Genomic DNA, 5,414 nt, shown 5'->3' with positions numbered 1-5,414 from the left:
AACCCCAAAGCCTTGGAAGTCGGGGAGTGGCGTGCACGGGCAGGTGGGTGCAAACTGAAACTTGATCAAGAGGGAGCAAATCAGTGGGGTTTTACACTGCAGTGGGGTAACTAAAGCTGATGCAGAGGGATGTGGGACAGCAGGGCTGCCAGTCGTGCAGCAGGAACAGGCTGAGCCGTGCTTGGGACCTGGGGCCAGTGCTGTCCTGGAGGGGGCTGATAATGAGGCTGAGCCTGCCTGGCAGAGTGCAGCTGTCCAGCTGAGCAAGGGTCCTATGGTCAACATAAACCCAGGGAGCCAGGGCAGGCTCAGGGCAGTGTGCTGAGGAGGGGCCTTGGAGGGCAGGGCAGCAGGTTATGTCCAGGCTGGGGATGCCTGGCCCCCCGCATGTCCGTGGACACCTGCTTTTCCTGTGGCTGCCCTGAGGCTTGGCTGAAGAGGAAAGAAGGCAGAGGAAGGGTGCTGCTCAGGGGCCTGGCAGGGGTTAAGGGTGGCGGGCCATTCTGGGCAGCCTGACCAAAGACAGGGCAGTGAGCCAGCCTCCTGCCCACGGCTGCTGGCATCCGCCCTAGGCCTGAAAGGCCCCACGGAGGCCAGGAAGCGGCCTCCAGCTGCCCTTGGCTGGGCCCCAACAGCACTTGCAGAACTGATTTTCCAGCAAAAAACAACAGCACATCAAAGAGCAGCGGGCAGGTGGAGGGCAGCAACCGGCCGGGCCCTGCGTCCAGGAGGCACCATCTGGATCTGGTCCCTTGGCTGCACCATGCCCCTGACCAGCCCGCACCCAGTGGCCCTGTGGCCTCCTCCTGCCTGGTCAGCCACCCTTGGCCTCGGCCATGTCTGCCTTGCCACGTCAGGACCACTGGACCCCCAGGCACCAAGCACCCAACATGATGGTGTCCCCACCACCTCTGCCACTTGGGTCCAGGCACCTCCCTCTTCGCACCAGCAGCCCATGCTTCAGGCGCAGGGTTTGAACCACCTCCAAGGTACACGTGGGAGGCACCAGGGAGGGGCCCCGGAAGTATCACATAGCAGCAGGAAATGCCATCCCTCCCCAGCCCTGACTGCGCCCTCTCTCACTGCCTGGGGACACCACCGTCCTAGGCTGTCCTCATGGCCTCCCATCCTGACAGTGCCTCCTGGCAAGACAGACATGCCCCGTGTGTGACACCACACGTCCTGTCCAGAGGGCGCTGTTGCTCCCTGTGGGCCTCTGGTTGTGCCTGGCTTACCTGCCGGCTCCCTTCACATGGGCGACCTCAGACACCTGCTGGAACTGAGCAGTGTCACCCTCGCCGTGTCCTGAGGCTCATGCATGCCTCTTCCTGCTGCTGGATGGGGTGGGGGCCCCAGTGTGTCTTCCCATGCTCCCTGAGGTTCCCACAGTTTTGCAGACATTGAATAAACCATTAAGGTAAAGACCAGGGACATGACTGTCCCCACTGCTATCTCCAAGAAAGGACCATGCCGAGTGCCACCACAGGAGACCCAGAGCCAGGTCTCGTTCCCAGGCAGAGCTGAAGCCTTGAGGTCTCCTTCCCCTGTGAGGAGCCTGCGCCTTGGAGCCCCAAGGCTGCTGGTAGAGAAGTGCCCAGGGCCCAGGGAGCTGGGCTGAAGGGGACTGTCCCTGACTGTCAGGACCACGACAGCCAATGTCTAGATGGATCAGGGCTGGGGTGACAGTGCCAGGGTCAGGGTGGGAGCTGGCCCCATCTCCACAGTGCTTGGCCCCTGCACCTTATCCCCAGAGGTGGGTAGGCTAAGGCAGGGGGTCTTGCCTGTGGGATGGGGCCCCGCATCTCTGTGACTCATCCTCAGGAGGTCCAGGAGGACACAGGATGGCAGGGTGCACACCCCCACCTCCATGTCCTGAGGATGGCAGAGCAGATCCAGGGTCCTGTTGTAGGCTTGGTGGGGCTGCAGGGGACACAGCTGGAACCCAACTCTGACTGAAACAGGAGCTGGAACCACATGAGCTGAGGGCAGTGCTACTCACCTGTGTGAGCCCCTGGACACCAGGACAGACCTGCCGGGCCTTCAGCCAGGGCTTCCCCTGCTTTGCTCTGTGCATTCCAAGGAAGTGGCCCTCACCAGGCCCAGAGGAGTCGCCTCTGCGTCCACTCCCTGGCCTCCATCTCCAACCACTGAGCCATCGGGTCCACTTGGCTTTGGACCTGTGGGTGCTGCCTAGTGCTGGGTCAGGCCTGAGCTGGGGGTTGGGGGGATAGCGAGGGCTGGGCAGAAGGTCCCAGTGCTCCATCTGCAGCTGGAAGCAAGGTGGCCCAGGCCTCTTGCCAGCATCCTGCCTGGGATCCTGCCTCACCCTTGCTGAGCTGGGGTGTAGTTCTGAGCAGCACCCCACGGCCAGGGGTAGTGGGTGGGGAGATCAGGCCATAGGCGGCCAAGGGCAGGCACAGAGCCAGGTTTCCAGTGACGGTGGGGATCGGTTTAGCAGATGCAGAATCCTGGAAATTGCTCAGGAAAACCCTGTTCTGGGGCCAGCTGGCCTGGCCGCAAGGGTGGGGTGTGTGGCCCTGGAGGGTCGGCTGTGGGGTAGCCGAAGGTCCTTCCCTGCCCGGGTTTCCCAGATGAGCTCAGGGTGACAGGGCCTCTGTCTGCTGTTGGGCTATGCCGGCCCCTATGGCCGATGCCAGCCACTGTGCCACCAAGGCCGCTCTGTCCCCGCGTTCATGACACATGAGCCCCATGCCAGGCTCTGGCCTGTGCCTGGATCAGTCCCCCGTGCTCCACCCACAGCCTCCGGGGGCAGCCAGGTCTTCTGTCCCTTGCTCTGTGGTCAGGGTCAGGCTGCCCCCTGCCTGGCACATGGCCCACAGGACAGGCAAGCCCTGCATTGCCTGCCCATGAGCAGCAGTCCTCTGCCCTTGGGCTCCAAACACTGCTTGTTGTCCCATGGCCTTCCTCAACTATTTTCCACCCCCAGCCAGGATCTGGTCTCCCAAAGGGGTGCCACGTGCTGTGTGCTAACGTGGACAGATGGGCAGGGCTCCAGGGGCCCTTGGCTGCACCCAGAGCCATGGGTGAATCGGGGCCAAGGCTGGGATTCCTGGCAGGCCAGGAGTAGGTGCTTGGGAGCTATGACTGGGGATGCCCTGGATGGAACCCAGCACTCTGCCTCAAGAGGCGGCGGAGGCCTCTTGAGGAGTGACAGGTGGATCCCCCTGCTGTCCCCAGCCAGGGGCCCAGGCTGCCTCTCCTGGCCAGGCGGGCACATGTGAGTGCTTAAGGTTGCGGGCAGCAGCTGAGCGCTCTGAGCCCTGTACCCCTGGGCTGAGGGTCCCCGTGGCCTTGGGGAAGGAGGCACCCCTCATGGATCCTGGGCTGCGGCTGCAGGTGGGACTTTCCAGGGAGCAGGGTGGGGTGGGCAGGCCTGGAGCTTGTGGGGACTTTGCCAGATTTTCCTTGATCAGTTCCAGATGACATCTGGCCCTCTTGGCCACCCCACCCTGTCTGAGGCCACGGTCCCCCAAACTGCTGGTAAACAGTTTGGGGCTTGGGCCTGGCCCCAGGAGGTGAGGAGCTCTCTGTCCTTGGGGGATGGTGGGTGTTGGGGACTGGGCTACCTGCTTGTGACCCTAACATCCATCGCCTGCCCTGTGCCAGGCACTGGGCTTCTAGACAAAGCCCATGTCTCAGTAGCCTCAGTTGCAGCCTGAGAACAAACAACAGATGAGGACCCCTGGGTTCAGAGGCACTCATGCCAGGTGTCCAGGGCCCAGCCCAGTCCAGCCTATGTTTAGCACCCAAAGCGTGACTTCTTCCTGGGACCTGGCTGCCCTGTCTGCTCATGGCCCCCTGGAACCATGCCAGCCCACCTCAGCCAGCACTGCGGTGACAGGGCCCTAGAAGGATGGTGCCCCTTGCCTCACCTGTCTCAGAGGTCCCTACAGAGCTCAGAGGCCAGAGCCATCAGCAATCCGAGGTCAGCAGGGTGGCTGGCCATGGCACAGATGACACTTGGAATCAGCATCTCTTAAATCGAACCCACCCACTAGAAAAATCCCATGAAGAGGACTCAGTATTCACAAAGCAATAAAAATGAGTCCACCAGGCGTGAGGCACCTGCCAGGGACCCCAGCTACTGAAGGCTGAGGCAGAGGGATCTCAAATTCGAGGTCAGCCTGGCAACTGAGTGAGACTCATCTCAAGATCAGAACATGAAAAGGGCTGTGGTGGGGCTCAGTGGTAGAGCACTTGCCTAGCACGCTCGAGGCTCTGAGTTTCATCCCCAGAACTGGGGGGACAGGTGGAATATATACACATGCAAACCAGATCTATATGGGAGAAGCTTGATGAGCTCTGAGGGACAGAGGCTCCAGGCAGGAGAGAAAGTCTGTGTCAGGCGGGAGACCTGGGCCACAGCTCATCATTCTACACCACGCAAACTTCGTGATTGAACCCACACTGGTTAAAAGCTTTGGAGGAATTCGGTTAACTCGGTGAGTTTTATGAGGAAATTCTGGAATAAAGCAGCAGTCAAGGGACTAGTGCCACCTTATGCACCTTGTGGACGTTGCTCAAGAGGCTGTAGCAGGCGCCGTGTGGTATGATGTGGGCCCCAAGTCAGGTCCAGATGCCAGGGACAGAGATCTGCACGCGGAGTGAATCTAAATTGACAGTACCGGGCTGCCTGCTCTTCTGGTTTTAATACTGTGGCCAGACAACAAAAAGCCAAGGTCTGTGAAATTCCTCCAGTGACCCCTGGGTGTACGAGGCTGGGCAGGGTAGGTCCCAATAGTACGAGTCCAACAGAGGCAGTGGACTGCAGCATGCAGAAGAACCCTGTGACAGAGCCACACACAGCTGGACTCAAGCAGGCACTGTCCCTGGGGCTGGCACCATGGGCCACTGGCAGGTGGGAAAATGCCAGGGAAATGCCATGCAGAACCCAGCACAATGCCTGCCTCATCTGTGAAGGATGGGCTCACGGGTCTGGGGCAGCTGGAGGGAGACATGGCACAGGCACTTGGCTGGGATAGGAGCCAGGCTACTGCCCCAAGAGGGTCTCTGGCAGTTGTTCTGACATCACACAGCTCTGCCACACGACCCAGTGGATCCACTCCCAGGTACAGGCACCAGAGAGTCTCGAGCATCCATCCACACAGGCATTCACACAGAGTATCACATAGGTTGGTCACAGCAGCCTGCAGAGACAGCTGTGGTCACTGCCCCCGGCAGAGAGGCTCCTGGGAGAAAGAGCCAGGCAACAGAGTGCCACAGTCAGTGTCCCAGACAGAAGTCCCTACCAGGAGCTAGGCATTTGGGGAGCGAGTGTTTTCATCCACTCCTGCTGCTGTGACAGACACCCGTTTCTCTTGCTGCGCCAGGCTCTGCGTCTGGGGAGGCCTGGTTTTCCCTGAGCAACACTGTGACTGGGTACTCCAGGGACC

This window comes from Cavia porcellus, unplaced genomic scaffold (genome assembly GCF_034190915.1).
Source record: "Cavia porcellus strain 051 isolate PalLab524CR breed Dunkin Hartley unplaced genomic scaffold, mCavPor4.1 scaffold_18, whole genome shotgun sequence".
Lineage (NCBI taxonomy): Eukaryota > Metazoa > Chordata > Mammalia > Rodentia > Caviidae > Cavia > Cavia porcellus.
Note: the sequence above shows the minus strand (reverse complement) of the source record.